The sequence below is a fragment of the Oryctolagus cuniculus genome, chromosome 15, assembly GCF_051225735.1.
Source record: "Oryctolagus cuniculus isolate XC-2025 breed Fujian yellow rabbit chromosome 15, ASM5122573v1, whole genome shotgun sequence".
NCBI classification, from domain to species: Eukaryota; Metazoa; Chordata; class Mammalia; order Lagomorpha; family Leporidae; genus Oryctolagus; species Oryctolagus cuniculus.
The window spans coordinates 47,160,429-47,177,715 of NC_142881.1; the positions used below are offsets into that span (position 1 = coordinate 47,160,429).

The window sequence follows — 17,287 nt, forward strand, 5'->3', positions numbered from 1 at the left end:
ATTTCATGATTATATGAGATCCAGTTTTTATCTCTGGAAACTTGTTATTTAGCACCTCATACTTAACACTTTGTAAAAATAAAGTCTAGATAGACTCTATTTTTTATACTCTTACAAATAAATCGCTGGAATAATTGTTAAGAGTTTTAAAAATAATTAGGTGTTCCTATAAACTGAGATTCAAAACTATAAATAATAAGATCATTTGTATCTATTACACTTTGAACCTAAAGGCAGTGGAGAAACAAATGTCAAAGATTTAAAATATTCAGTTTACCAAAAATAAGCACACAATCATGGAATATTTTACATACACCTATAAATTAATTTTAAATAAAACCTGCATTTAGTAAATCTCATATATTTAAATTCACCAAATGTTAGTTGTTCCAAACAATATTTATTACCTGCTAAGCCTCAGAGACCATTATTTTCATCTCAGTTCTACTACTAGGCAAAATCTAAATGTCAAAAGTTAGCACAGTGTTTAATGAGTGGATAAATATTAGAAACCACAGCTCAAAATCCTAGGTAAGTCATTATTAGGGGCTTACTAACTTCAGTACCTGACATTTACTTCTGTTTTCATATTAGTTTTAGTTTTCATTAAATATCCTCCTGCACTGAGATAAGGTATTTAATAAAGAAAAAAGTGTACTTCTTTCCTTGTAGTTTACTAGAACACAGCATCACCAAATGCTCCCCAATGCAATTGGACAGTATTATCTCAATAAGTTATTAATCTCTGATTGCAAAAAAAGTAGGGAAAAAGTATAGTCTAATTATTTGGAAAATATACAAATGTTGTTACTAATAAAAATACAGAATTTACTATTGGGAATCCAGAGGAGAGACATTTCTCCAAAAACTTGATGAAAGAGAAAAGGAAAACAAGACTTGGACTGAAGAGTAATCTTGAAAATAATCTGATTTGCTGTCATTATCATATAATTATATTACCAAGATTGTGGACTGAGATTTTTATTGGGTTTTCAGTCTATAGGATCTTAACAATATGAAATTATTTCAGCAATTCATATTTTAATTCAAAAGTTTGAGTCATAAAACTGATAAAACCAACCATTCCTGGTCTAAAGTTAGCTAGGACATAGAAGCACAATCTATTTGCTTATTGCAAAATGTGATTTCGTTCATACTAGTAAACCCCAACATTTAATATCTGTTCATACATTCAAGCCTCAGATCTTAGTTTATTCTAAATTCATTAAATATTTTGCCATGGATGTGCCTTTGGCATAGCAATTTACATACACTTTGGCACATGTACATCCCATATCCTGGTGTCTGGATTCAATTCCTGGCTATGCTTTAGATTTAATTTTCTTACTAATCCACACTCTGTGAGACAGCAAGTCTCACATTCAAGAACTTCATTCAAGAACTTTGGTCCCCAACACTCACAAAAATATCAACTGACTTCTGGGTTCCTTACTTCCTGACCCAGACTTGAGTATTGTGGGTTTGGGGAAAATGAACCAGGAAATGGACAATGTCTCTTGTCTCTGACTTTCTATCTTTCAAGTAAGTTTTATATTTATTTCCATCTTCTGGCTCACTCCTCAAATGGCCACAATGGCTAGCTGGGTCAACCAGAAGCCAGGAGCAAGAAGCTTCCTCCTGGTCTCCCAGATGGATGTAGGGGTCCAGGCACTTGAGCCATCATCCACTGCTTTCCCAGGCCAGCAGAAGGGAGCTGAACTGGAAGTGAAGTGGCTAGATCTTGAACTGGCACCCGATATGGGATTCTGGCACCAGAGGCAGAAGCTTTACCCACTACAGCACTGGCCCCCATCCTGGACTCTTTTTTTTACTTTTTAAAGATTTATTTGTTTATTTGAGAGGCAGAGTTACAGACTTAAAGGAAGAAAGAGAGAGAGAGAGAGAGAGAGAGAGCGCTCTTCCAGCTCTTCCATGTATTAGCCCATTCCCCAAATGGCTGCAAAAGCTAGAGCTGGGCCAATCCAAAACCAGGATTCAGGAGCTTCCTCCAGATCTCCCACATGGTACAGGGGCCCAAGCACTTGAGCCATCATCTACTGCTTTTCCAAGCACATTAGCAGGGAGCTGGATCAGAAATAGAGCATCCAGGACTTGAACTACAGCCCATATGGGATGCTTGCACCACAGGCAGAGGTCTAGCCTACTATGCCACAGTAACAGCCCCCACTCTAGACTCTTGTCCCACACTTAATCACTGCTAAAGCTCCGTGGCCCTACCCAGCACACCCCTCTGGATATCCATTGAAGGAACAGACACTCCACTAAGCCAAAAGGGATAGTTCAAAGATAAAAACCATTAGAGGAGAAATCCAACAAATGTTTCCACAAATGCCAAAAATCAATGCAGAAATACAAGAAACACGAGCAACTAAGACAATATGATTCCCCCAAAGAATCACAATAACCCTTCAATATTAGAATGTGAAATGAAGATACTGATGAAACACCTGAAAAAGAATTCAAAAGAATGATCATAAGGTACTATAAAACACAGAGAAGAAAATACATGTGTTAAAGAAATCCATACATGACATGAATGAACAATGTTCCCAAGAGATAAAAATCTTGCAGTACAGAATCAAACTGAAATATCAGAAATGTAGAATTCAATAGGTCAAATAAAAATACAGTGGAAAGTCTTAACAACAAATTTATTGAAGCAGAGGAAAGACTAAGCTAGAAGACAAATCCTTGGAAATAATAAAAAAGAAAAAATCAGAAAAACTGAAAATAATGTTTGAGATTTATGGGATTCTATAAAATGGGTAAACATATGTATCTTAGAAGTTCCTGAAAGTGTGGAGAGCATATTTTAGAAGGCCTATTCAGTGAAATGATAGCAAGAAAATTACACCATTTAGTTGATGACAGGGACATCCATGTATAGGAATCACTTAGAACCCTTAATATACATGATCAGAAAAGATCTCTACAAGGACACATTATAGTCAAACCTTCGAGAGTAAAAGATTCTAAAATGTGCATGAGAAAAATGCCAGATTACTTTCAGAGAATCCCCAGTTAGACTGACAGTTGATTTCACATCAGCAGCCCTATAGGCTAGGAAGAGTGGAGAGACATAGTCCAAGGTGTAAAAGAAAAAAAAATCTCAACACAGCAAAGCTCTCATTTATAAATGAAGGTGAAATAGGGGCCAGCTCTGTGGTGCAGTAAGTTAAACCTTTACCTGTAGCACCCCATCCTATATGGGTGCTGGTACATTTCCCAGCTGCTTCTTTTCTGATCCAGATCTCTGCTTACGACCTGAAAATATAAGCCATCTTATGGATCTCCTTGAACCCATGTGGGAGATTAAGAAGAAGTTCTGGCTGCTGTGGCCATCTGGGGAGTGAACCACTGGAAGGAAGACCTTTCTTTCTGTCTCTTCCGTTTTCTGTAACTCTACCTCTCAAATAAATTAAAAAATGAAGGTGAAATAAATATCTTTTAAAGCAAACAAAAATTAAAAGAATTTGTTAACCACTGATTCAGCCTTAAGTACATTCTTAAAGATGTGCTTCATTCAGAAACAGTGTATAATAGCCATCATTATGAGAGAATGTGTATGCAGAAAATCTCGTATTAAAAGCACAAAAGAAATCCAAAGCAAACAACAGGAATCTTTATGGGGAAATGGCAGGACAAGGTCATTACTTATTAATAATAATCTTAGGGCTGGCACCGAGGCTCACTAGGCTAATCCTCTGCCTGTGGCGCCTGCACCCCAGGTTCTAGTCCCAGTTGGGGTGCCAGATTCTGTCCCAGTTGCTCCTCTTCCAGTCCAGCTATCTCCTGTGGCCCGGGAAGGCAGTGGAGGATGGCCCAGGTGCTTGGGCCCTGCACCCACATGGGAGACCAGGAGGAGGCACTTGGCTCCTGGCTTCGTATTGGTGCAGTGTGCCGGCAGTAGCAGTCATTTGGGAGGTGAACCAATGGAAGGAAGACCTCTCTCTCTCTCTCTCTCTCACTGTCTAACTCTGCCTGTCAAAAAAATAATAACAATCTTAAATGCAAATGTCTTAAATTCTCCAATTAAAACATACATACTAACTGAATACATTAAAAAAGCAAGACCCATCTATTTGCAGTCTACAAGAGACATACCTTGCCATCAAAGACTCATTCAGAATGAAAGTGAAAGGGTGGAATATGATATTCCATGCTAACAGAAGGCAAAAATGACCATATATAACCATCCTAATATCAGAAAAAGTATAACATAATAAACTGTTAAGAGAGACAAAGAAGGGAATTATGTAATGATTAAGGGATCCATTCAACAGGGGCATATGACTATAGCAAATATATATGCAACCAATGCTAGGTTATCTGGCTGTTTAAAACAAATGTTAATGGATCTAAAGGCGGACATAAAGACCAAAATATAATAATACTGGGGAATTCATAAACCTAGTTTCATCAATGACCACATAAAATAGACAAAAAAATTAACAAACAACAAAGCTAAATGAAACTATGGACTAAATGGACCTAATTGATATCTACATTTCATCCCACAGTTACAGAACACAAATTATTTTCATCAGTACATGGAACTTCTTTTAGGATAGACCTTATGTCAGGTCACAGAGAACATATGACCAAAATAAAAAAAGAAATGAAGTCATACCATGTATCTTTTCTGACTACAATGTGATAAAGCTGGAAATTAACAACTCAAAAATCTCTAGGAAATATACAAACACATGGAGACTGAACAGTGGAGACTGAATGAACAGTGGGTTAAGAAGAAATAAAAATAGAAATAAAGGTATTCCTAGAAATGAATGAAAATGACAACACATAAAACATGGGATACAGCAAAAGCAGTGTTAAAAAGAAAGTTAATAGCAACTGGTGCCTACATTAAGAAATTAGAAAGGCATACAATAAATTTTCTAACAAAGAATCTCAAGGAGCTAGAGAAACAAGAATAAACCAAATCCATAATTGGTAGAGGGAAAGATATAATGCAAATTAGAGAAGAAATAAACAAAATTATAACAAAAAACATTATTAGAAACATGAATCGCTGTTATTTTTTCCTTTAAAAACTGAACAAAATTGTAAATGACCAGGTTTCATTGTTTTTGACTGCTGTATAGTATTCTATAGAGTACATGTCCCATAATTTCTTTATCCAGTCTACTGTTGATGGGCATTTGGGTTGGTTCCAGGTCTTAGCTATTGTGAATTGAGCTGCAATAAACATTAATGTGCAGACAGCTTGTTTGTCTGTACTCTATAGAATACTATACAGCAGTCAAAAACAACGAAACCCGGTCATTTGCAACAAGATGGAGGAATTTGGAAAACATCATGCTGAGTGAATTGAGCCAGTCCCAAAGGGACAAATATCATATGTTCTCCCTGATCGGCGACTACTAACTGAGCACCAAGGGGGAAACTTGTTGAAATGAAATGGACACTATGAGAAACAGTGACTTGATCAGCTGTGGCCTGACAGTAGATGTACAATGTAATACTTTATACATTTCAGTTTTTTTTTTTTTGTTCTAGTACCATTGGTTGAACTCTGTAATTAACACACAATTATTCTTAGGTGTTTAAATTTTAACTGAAAACTGATCCCTGTTAGGAATTTGGAAAACATTATGCTGAGTATAATAAGCCAATCCCAAAGGGACAAATACCACTTGTTCTCCTTGATAGGTGACAACTAACTGAGCACCAAAAAGGAAACCTGTTGAAGTGAAATGAACTCTATGAGAAACGGTGACTTGATCAGCCCTCACCCTGACTGTTGATGAGCAACTAGATATGTTATCCCTCTTAGTATTTTTGATTGTTTGTTCTACTTAATACTTTTGGTTGAATACTGTAATCAATACACAATTATTCTTAAGTGTTGAAACTTAACTGAAAAGTGATTGCTGTTAAATATAAGAGTGGGAATAAGAGAGGGAAAAGATGTGCAATTCGGGACATGCTCAAGCTGACTTACCTCAAACGGTAGAGTTAGAAACATACCAGGGGATTCCAATTCAATCCCATCAAGGTGGCATGTACCAATGCCATCTCACTAGTCCCAGTGATCAATTTCTGTTCACAATTGATCATAATGATAGGACTAAGAACTAAAGGGATCACATAAACAAGACTAGTGTCTGCAAATATTAACTGATAGAATAAAAAAGGGAGAGAACAATCCAACATGGGAAGTGAGATACACAGCAGACCCATAGAATGGCAGATGTCCTAAATAGCACTCTGGCCTCAGAATCAGCCCTTAAGGTATGCGGATCCGGCTGAAAAGCCCATGAGAGTATTACAGGCATGGAAAGCCAAGACACTCTGGGGAAAAAAAAAAAAAAAAAAAAAACCTAAATGAAAGATCTCCGTGAGTGAGATCCCAGTGGAAAGAATGGGTCATCAAAGAAGGAGGTACTTTCTCTGAAGGGAGGAGAGAACTTCCACTTTGACCATGGCCTTGTCTAAATATGATCAGAGTCAGTGAACTCAGGGGGCTTCCATAGCCTTGGCAGCTCATGACAAGAGCCTAGGGTGATTACTGAGGCCATAAACAAGAGTGTCAATTTGTTAAGTCAACAACAGGAGTCACTGTGCACTTACTCCTCATGTAGGATCTCTGTCCTTAGTGTGCTGTACATTGTGATTTAATGCTATAACTAGTACTCAAACAGTATTTTTCACTTTATGTTTCTGTGTGGGAGCAAACTGTTGAAATCTTTACTTAATGTATGCTAAACAGATCTTCTGTATATAAAGAGAATCGAAAATGAATCTTGATGTGAATGGAAGGGGAGAGGGAGTGGGAAAGGGGAGGGTTGCGGGTGGGAGGGACGTTATGGGGGGAAGCCATTGTAATCCATAAGCTGCACTTTGGAAATTTATATTCATTAAATAAAAGTTTGAAAACAAAAAAAATAAAAAAAATAAAAATAAAAACTGAACAAAATTAATACACCATTGGCCAAACTAACAAAATAAGGTGTGGGGGTTAAAATAAAATTAACCATCAAGAATTGCTGAAAATAACTATAAGCCAATAAATTGGAAAATCTAGAAGAAATGGATGAATATGGACACATACAATCTGCAAAAAATTGAGTCATGAAATTATAGAAAACATAAATAGACCAATAACCATAGCAGAGTTTGAATCATGAATAAAGACCCTTCTAACAAGGAAAAGCCCGGACTTGGTGGCTCCACTACTGGACTCTACAAAACTCTGAAAGAACTAATCCTTCTCAAACTGTTCAAAACAATTGAATGTGATGGAATCCTCCCAAACTCCATCTATGAGGCCAGTAACACCTTAATTATAAAACCAAAAATAGAGCAAAGTAGGAGAACCATAGACCATTATTCCTGATGAACATAGGGACAAAAATCCTTAACAAAATACTTGCTAGTAGAATCCAACAACACATCAGAAAGATCATTCTCCCAGACTAAGTGGGATTTATCCCTGGTATGCAGGGATGATTCACCAGTCACAAATCGAAAAATGTGACACAGCACATTAACCAAATGAAAAATAAATACTATAAAATTATCTCAATAGATGCAAAGAAAGCATTTGATAAAATACAGCATCCTTTCATGATTAAAATCCTAGGCACATTGGATATAAAAAGAACATTGCTCAATACAGTCCAGTCAATATTTGACAAACCCACAGCCATCATTACACTGAGTGGGGAAAAGTTAAAAGAATCTGCACTAATATCTGGAAACACACAGGGATGCCCATTTTCACCATTGATATACAATACAGTTATGGGAGTTTTAGCCAGAGCCATTAGACAACAACAACAAAAAAATCAAAGGGATATAAATTGGGAAGGATTAAATCAAATAATAGCTATTTTCAGATGACTTGGTCCTATAAATAGAGAACCAAAAGATTTTACTTAAGAGACTATTGGAACTCACAGGAGAGTTTGGTAGAATTCTAGGATATAAAATCAACACACAAAAATCAATAACCTTTGTTTAAAAAATAATTCCTGGCTGAGAAAGAATTTGTAAGATCAGTATGATTCACAATAGCTACAAAAATTTAAATGACTCAGAATCAACTTAATCCAGGATGGAATGATTTCTATGATTAAGATTAAAAAAAAAAAAAGGAAAACATAGAAGAAAACACCAAGAAATGTAAAAATATTCTATGTTTGTGGATTGGAAGAAATAATTTCATCAAAATATCCATAGTACCCAAGGTAATTTACAGATTTAATGTGATCCCAACCAAAATACTTACAACATTCTTAGATCTAGAAAAAAGTGATACACAATGGACACTGAATAGCTAAAGTGATCTTACACAACAAAAACAAAGCAGGAGGCATCAAAATACCAGATTTCAAGACTTCTTACATGCCAGTTTTAATTAACAAAATCTAGCACTGTCACAAAAACAGTTATGTAGACCAATGGAACAGAATAGAAAACCCAGAAATCAATCCACACACCTACAACCAATTGATTTTTGAGAATGAAGCTAAAATAAATATGTGGAAACAGGAAAATCTCTTCAACAAATGTTGCTGGGGCAATTGGATCTACATGTGCAAAACTATGCCACAAGAACCCTACCCTATACCTTATACAAAAATCAATTCAAAATAGACCTAGGATCTAAATCTGCAACCTGATACCATAAATTTACTAGAGGAAATCATGGAGGAAACTCTGCAAGACATTGGTATAGGCAAAGAGTTCTTGAAAATGATCCCAGAAACATAGGCAATAAAAGCATAAATAGGCAAATGGGATTACATTGCTTCTCAGCATTCTGGCTAAGATCAAGTGTGGGGAGTACATAAGACTAGGAAGTTTCTGCACAGCAAAGGAAACACTCAACAAAGTGAAAAGGAAACCAACAGAATGGGAGAAAATATTTGCCAACAGTGTCACTGATAAAGGATTAATATCTAGGATCTATAAAGATCTCAATAAATTAAAAGACAACAAAGCAATCAATTTAAGAAACGGACAAAGAATAGGCATTTTCAAATGATGAAATACAAATGACAAAAGACACAGGAAAATGTAAAAATAATATGAGCAGCAAGATGGCAGAATAGGAAGGGAGCACACTAATAGTCCGGGAAGAGACAGTTTAATAAAAGTGGAGATACTGCAGGTTCAAGGAAGAGAAGGGGAAGAAACAGCAGAGGAAACACTTCTGGTTCTAGTGATTCACAGTGGACCTGTGTGGAGAGCGTGGGAGCCCATGGTTTGGGACACCAGCGGCAGAATCAACACACCAGCGCTGGAACACGAGGTGAACCAAACCTCAATAGCCCGAGACATCTGCAGGCAAGCAGAAAGAGGAGACTAGAGGGAATGAGGCTTGAAACCCTGTGGGGAAAAGTTCCCCAGGCTAACTCGAAGAGAGAGGAAAAAAAAAAGTGACCGATATGGACACGAGTTTCTCTCTCTCTGCTCACTTCTCAAAGGTGATCAAGACAAAGAGCAGGCGCCATTTTGCACATACATCATAAGCAGGGTGACCTCAGGTTGGCACCAGCCCTCAGCCAAGCAGAAAAACCTGACTCTGGGGTGGGGTGAAACAACAGGAGATTAGGACCTAGTGAATGTGTGGTGCTAATGAATTGAGACTGAAAAGAGAGACAGTGGGGGAGAGAACTCACAGAATTCACATGAGTACTCTTCAGAGATGCTACAATTTGGTAACCTTGGCAACCCAGTGGGAGACTGCAGGAGAATTTGAGCCCACACTGAGGGCAGAACAGATTCCCTGTGTGGTCCTGGGAAAGAGCTTCCAATCTCTGGCTCCTGTGGGTATATCATTCACCTGCTAACTACATCCAATTCCACTCAGCTGTGTGGAATTAATTCCCTTTTGAATCAAAAAAAGAAAGAAAGAGAGAGAGATTTACCATACCTAACCTGGGAGTGTCACCTTTGGCACACCCTTAACCCTGAGGAACCAAACAGAGCTCTCAGGCCACACCCATCTCAAGCCTGTAAGGATCCATCAAAAGCAGACAGTCCACTTAATACAGTCATAGTATAACAAGAAAAAACACCACAGCGAGGGAAGAAGAATCCAAAGAATATCTCCATAATGCCAAGCAACAAACGCAGGAACAAGAAGGAAGACACTATGACACCCCCAAATGAACAAGACAACCCAACCCAAGATTATGAAGATGATGAGATGGAAGAAATGCAAGATATGAATTTCAAAAAAAAAATTATGATAAGAACATTTAGAAGTTTTCAAAAACAAATGCTTGAACTACGGAATTCCTTACAGAACAGGACAGAAAATCTCCTTCGAGAAAATGAAATCTTAAGGAGGTATCAAAATGAAATGAAACAACTAGTAGAACAGGAAAGTGTGATAGTGACGAGAAATCAAAATGAAATGAAGAACTCAATAGATCAAATGACAAACACATTAGAGAGCCTTAAAAACAGAATAGGAGAAGCAGAAGAGAGAATATCAGACTTAGAAGACAGAGAACAGGAAAGTATACAGTCAAACCAAAGAAAAGAAGAGGAAATTAGAAATCTTAAAAATATTGTTGGGAATCTACAGGATACTATTAAAAAAAACCAACATTCGGGTTCTAGGAGTTCCTGAAGGCATTGAGAGGGAGAAAGGATTAGAAGGCGTTTTTAGTGAGATACTTGCAGAGAACATCCCAGGTTTGGAGAAGGACAGAGACATATTAGAACCCCTAATATACATGACCAAAAGAGATCCTCACCACGACACGTTGTAATCAAACTGAACACAGTGAAACATAAAGGAAAGTTTATAAAATGTGCAAGAGAGAAACGTCAGGTTACTCTCAGAGGATCTTCAATTAGATTCACAGCTGACTTCTCATCAGAAACCTTAGAAACAAAAAGGGAATGGCGAGACATAGCACAGGTACTAAGAGAGAAAAACTGCCAGTCCAGAATATTATATCCTGCCAAGCTCTCATTTGTGAATGAAGGTGAAATAAAGACCTTTCACAGCAAACAGAAATTGAAAGATTTTGTCGCCATTCGTCCAGCCCTGCAAATGATGCTTAAAGATGTGCTACACACAGAAACACAGAAACACGGTCATCAATATGAAAGAAGGTAAAGGAAGGAAACCTCACAGCAAAAGATCACAGGAAGTTCAAAGCATATATTAGAAAATATCTTTGGGAAATGGCAGGGCAAATTTACTACTTATCAATAGTCACATTGAACGTAAATGGCCTGAAAAGTTCAGTTTAAAGATATAGATTGGCTGATTGGGTTAAGGAACAAAACTCATCTATTTGCTGCTTACAAGAAACACATCTTTCCAACAAAGATACATACAGACTGAAAGTGAAAGGCTGGAAAAAGATATACCATGCCAACAGAAATGAAAAAAGAGCAGGTGTAGCCATCTTAATATCGGACAACATAAACTTTAACACAAAAACTGTTAAGAGAGACAAAGAGGGGCACCATATAATGGATAAGGGATCGATTTAACAGGAAGATATAACGATTATCAATGTATATGCACCTAATTACAGGGCACCGGTTTATCTAAAAGATTGTTAAGGGACTTAAAAGGAGACTTAGACCCCAATACAATAGTACTGGGGGACTTCAATACTCCACTCTCAGAAATATACAGATCAACAGGACAGAAGATCAAAAGGAGACAGTAGATTTAAACGACACAAATGAATCTAACAGATATCTACAGAACTTTTCATCCTACACATAAAGCATTTGCATTCTTCTCAGCAGTACATGGAACCTTCTCTAGGATTGACCACATACTAGGCCATAAAGCAAGTCTAAGCAAATTCAAAAGAATTAGAATCATACGATGCATCTTCTCAGACCATGAAGGAATGAAGTTGGAAATTAGCAACTCAAGGAATCCCTAGAGCATATGCAAACACATGGAGATTGAACAACATGCTCCAGAATGAACAATGGGCCATAGAAGAAATCAAAAGAGAAATCAAAAATGTTCTGGAAGTAAATGAGGATAACAGCACAACACACCAAACTTATGGGATACAGCAAAAGCAGTGTTAAGAGGAAAGTTTTTAGCAATAGGTGCCTACATCAAGAAATTGGAAAGGCACCAAATAGATGAGCTTTCAATTCATCTCAAGGATCTAGAGAATCTGAAGCAAACCAGACCCAAATCTAGTAGGAGAAGAGAAATAATTAAAATCAGAAGAAATCCATGGTATTGAATCAAAAAAAAAAATTACAAAAAATCAGCCAAACAAGGAGCTGGTTTTTTGAAAAGCCCATGAGAGTAATTTCAGGCATGGAAAGCCAAGACACTCTGAAAAAAAAAAAAAAAAAAGAAGAAGACCTAAATGGAAGATCTCTGGGAGTGAAATCCCAGTGGAAAGAATGGGGCCATCAAAGAAGGAGGTACCTTTCTCTGAAGGGAAGAGAGAACTTCCACTTTGACTATGACCCTGTCAAATAAGATAGAAGTCTGCGAACTCAAAAGGCTTCCATAGCCTTGGCAACTCACGACTAGAGCCTAGGGAGATTACTGACGCCATAAACAAGAGTGTTAAATTGTTAAGTCAACAGCAGGAGTCACTGTGTACTTACTTCTCATGTGGGATCTGTCCTTAATATGTTATCCAATGTGAAGTAATGCTATAACTAGTACTGAAACAGTATTTTATACTTTATGTTTCTGTGTGGGTGCAAACTGATGAAATCTTTACTTAATATATACTAAATAGATCTGTATATAAAGATAATTAAAAATGAATCTTGATGTGAATGGAATGGGAGAGGGAGCGGGAGACTGGAGGCATGCGAGTGGGAGGGAAATTATGGGGGAGAAGCCATTGTAATCCATAAACTGTACTTTGGAAATTTATATTTACTAAATAAAAAAAATTTAAAAAAGGATGAACATTATTAAAAAAAAACAATAACAACAAACCACAATGAGGTTTACCTTACCCCAGTCAGAATGGCTATCACCCAATAATCAGAAAATAATAAATTCTGGATAGGATGTGGGGTTGGAAAGGTATCCTACTACACTGTTGGAGGGAACTAGTAATAGTACAACTGGAAGACAGTATCAAGATTCCTCAGAAATCTGAACATATATTTGCCTTATGATCCAGCCATCCCACTCCAGGAAATTTACCCAAACTACATAAAATAAACATACGAATGTGTTATTTGTAACTCAATGTTTTCTGCAGCTTGATTCACAAAGTATGAGGTTTGGAATCAACCCAGATGTCCATCAGTTGATTACTCGATAAAGAAAAAGTAGTATATATACACAATGGAATACCTCTAAGGAATTAAAAATAATGAAATCCTGCCTTTGGCAACAAAATGGATACAACTGGAAATCCTTATATTTAGTGAAATAAGCCAGTTTGAAAAAAAAAATACATGTTTTCTCTGATGTGTGGCAGTTAATGTAGAATATAAAAATGTATATAGGAATGAAATGGACATTTTGTGGCATGGTTATTTCCAGCCCTTGTTGTTTATACTCCTGTGAAACTGTGGTCTTTCACTTTTATTTGTTGAGTACTATGGTTAGCTGTGAAGTTGTGAATATTGTGGCTAGCAGATGAAAAACTCTTTCTCTCTGTGTGTGTGTGTGTGTGTGTGTGTGTGTGTGTTTGTATGTATGTCTGATTTTCAAATAGAGAAAGAGAGAGAGAGAGAGAAAGAGAGAGAGAGAGAGAGAGAGATCCAGATAGAGATACTCCTTCCGCTGGTTCACTTCCCAAATGCCCACAACACAAGGACTGTGCCATACTGAAGCTAGGAGCTTCTTCTGGGTCTCCCATGTGGATGGTTGGGACCCAAGCCATTGGGACATCTTTCACTGCCTTCCCAGGCATATCAGTATGAAGCTGCATTGGAATTGAAGCAGTCTGGATTTCAACTGGTGTCCATATGGGATACCGACATTGCAGGTAGCAGCTAAACCCTTTAAGTCATGCAAGCTCCCCCTGCCAATCATATTATAAACAGTTATTGTTACTCTCTTTATTACCTATTAAACTGCTAATTCAAAAGAACAACATTAAAGCCAATTTCTTTTGCCATAAGAAAGAATTATTAATTTATAGAAAATGTGGAAATGTGGATTCCTTAGGCAATTTCAATGTGCAGCTAGTACATGAGTTTTATCTCTTATTTCAATCCGTCCTGGAAATATCGAATCAATTAAAAAATCAGTAATTTTAGCTACATTTTTGAATGAAAATCCTGAACAGATTTCATAATTATGTCAATACTGCATGAAGACAGAATCAGAGAGTATGGTTCAGGGAGAGAGAAATAAGGAAGAAGTGAAGAGAAATTTCAGAATTCCAAATACAAGATGCATGTCCCCCTTTAACTTATTTTTCACCAATCTTCTGGCATTAAAGAAAATGACCATAGTGTTGACACAATGTCACATATTTGGACCAACTTAGAAAACTGACTTCAACATAGTAATCCAACAATAATGTGAATTTTTTTTAACTTTTATTTAATGAATATAAATTTCCAAAGTACAGCTTATGGATTACAATGGCTTCCCCCCCATAACTTCCCTCCCACCTGCAACCCTCCCCTTTCCCTCTCCCTCCCCCTTCCATTCACATCAAGATTCATTTTCAATTCTCTTTATATACAGAAGATCAGTTTAGCATATATTAAGTAAAGACTTCAACAGTTTGCACCCACATAGAAACACAAAGTGAAAAATACTGTTTGAGTACTAGTTATAGCATTAAATCACAATGTACAGCACACAAAGAACAGAGATCCTACATGAGGAGTAAGTGCACAGTGACTCCTGTTGTTGACTTAAAAAATTGACACGCTTGTTTATGGCATCAGTAATCACCCTAGGCTCTTGTCATGAGTCCCCTAGCATATATTTCTAGTGTTGAGAGGCTTTGCTTTTGTAGATTCCCTACTGATACTATATTAACCAAGTATTTTGAGGATATGGTGTTTTCATTGAATGTCAGCCACAAAATCCATTAATGTTTCCTTGGAGGTTTAGTAGCCATTGTTTTGCAGAATAATTATCATCAAATATTGTTATTATGCTATGTGAAGAAGTATGGAATAAAGAAATCTCAAAGCTTGTGAGCAATTTATGTTCTTGCATACTTTTATAATCATTATAAGGTCAGGATACATTTCATTTATGCTTTTGTTTCTAATGGGTGCTTTTCAGTCTAATTTTAGATTTATATATCATGGTAAATCATTGTGAACTAGTATAAAAACTCCCTAAAATTATATGTTCAGGCATTTAATCATGTAATGTTGTATTAATATAATTCTTAGTAAGTTCTATTGAATATTTCTCTACTATCTGTTGGACATATTATATCATATTAATTACTGAAATAAATTAAAAAAATCTTGAATTGGAATCCCTGGCACATTTCTAACTCTAACGTTTGGAGCAAGTCCCATTGAGCATGTCCCAAACTGTACATTTCCTCCCTCTCTTATTCCCAGTCTTATATTTAACAGGGATCACTTTTCAGTTAAATTTAAACACCTAAGAATATTTGTGTGTTAATGAAAGTGTTCAACCAATAGTATTAAGTAGAACAAAAAAAAAATACTAAAAGGGATAAAGTATTAAATTCCTCATCGACAGTCAGGACAAGGGCTGATGAAGTCACTGTTTCTCATAGTGTCCATTTCACTTCAACATGTTTCCTTTTTGGTGCCCAATTAATTGTCACTGATCAGGGAGAACATATGATATTTGTCCTATTAGGACTGGCTTATTTCACTCAGCATGATGTTTTCCAGATTCCTCCATTTTGTTGCAAATGATTGGATTTCATTGTTTTTTTACTGCTGTATAGTATTCTATAGAGTACATATCAAGGTGGCATGTATCAATGCCATCTCACTAGTCAAAGTGATCAGTTTCAGTATACAATTGATCATAATGATAGGATTAAGATCAAAGGGATCACATAAATAAGACTAGTGTCTGCTAATATTAACTGAAAGAATTATAAAGGAGAGAATGATCCAAAATGGGAAACGGGATACACAGCAGACTCATAGAATGGCAGATGTCCTAAACAGCACTCTGGCCTCAGAATCAGCCCTTAAGGCACTCAGATCTGGCTGAAAAGCCCATGAGAGTATTTTAGGCATGGAAAGCCAAGACACTCTGGCAAAAAAAAATTAAAAAAAAAATTAAAAAAAAAACACCTAAATGAAAGGTCTCTGCAAGTTAGATCCTAATGGAAAGAACGGGCCATCAATGAAGGAGGTACCTTTCTCTGAAGGGAGGAGAGAACTTCCACTTTGATTATGACCTTGTCTAAATGAGATCAGATTTGTGAACTCAAGAGGCTTCCATAGCCTTGGCATCTCATGACAAGAGCCTAGGGTGATTACTGACCCATAAACTGGAGTGTTAATTGTTAAGTAAACAACAGGAGTCACTGTGCACTTCCTCCCCATGTAGGATCACTGTCCTTAATGTTTTGTACAATGTAAATTAATGCTATAACTAGTACTCAAACAGTACTTTACACTTTGTGTTTCTGTGTGGGTGCAAATTGTTGAAATCTTTACTTAATATATACTAAATTGATTCTTTATATAAAGATAATTGAAAATGAACCTTTTTTTTTTTGACAGGCAGAGTTAGACAGTGAGAGAGAGAGAGAGACAGAGAGAAAGGTCTTCCTTCTGTTGGTTCACCCTCCCAGATGGCTGCTATGGCTAGTGCGCAACACCCATCCGAAGCCAGGATCCAGGTGCTTCCTCCTGGTCTCCCGTGTGGGTGCAGGGCCCAAGCATTTGGGCCATCCTCCACTGCCTTGCTGGGCCACAGCAGAGAGTTGGACTGGAAGGGAGCAACTTGGACAGAATCTGGTGCCCCAACCAGGACTAGAACCCAGGGTGCCAGCACTACAGGCGGGGGATTAGCCTAGTGAGCCGAGGCACCAGTCAAAAATGAATCTTGATGTGAATGGAATAGGAGAGGGAGCGGGAGATGGGAGGGTTGTGGGTGGGAGGGAAATTATGGGGTGGGGGAAGCCACTGTAATCCAAAAGCTGTACTTTGGAAATTTATATTTATTAAATAAAAATTAAAAAAATCTTGATAACTGAATATTAGATCTACCATCACAATTGTCAGTTTGTAAAAAGGCTCACATGAAGTTAAGACATCAGATTGACAGCTTCATGAAAAGGGCCATTGGTAATGCTGGTGGTGCTACCCCAAGGTATACTTTGATGTCACCTTTCCCCTGCTCTCA

General features: G+C 37.0%; 1 protein-coding gene across 4 annotated transcripts in view; it reads right to left on the reverse strand.

Moving 5' to 3' along the window:
• Positions 1 to 17,287, reverse strand: part of PCDH15 (protocadherin related 15) — a 1,661,037-nt gene that overhangs the window by 846,619 nt on the left and 797,131 nt on the right. The window lies entirely within an intron of this gene.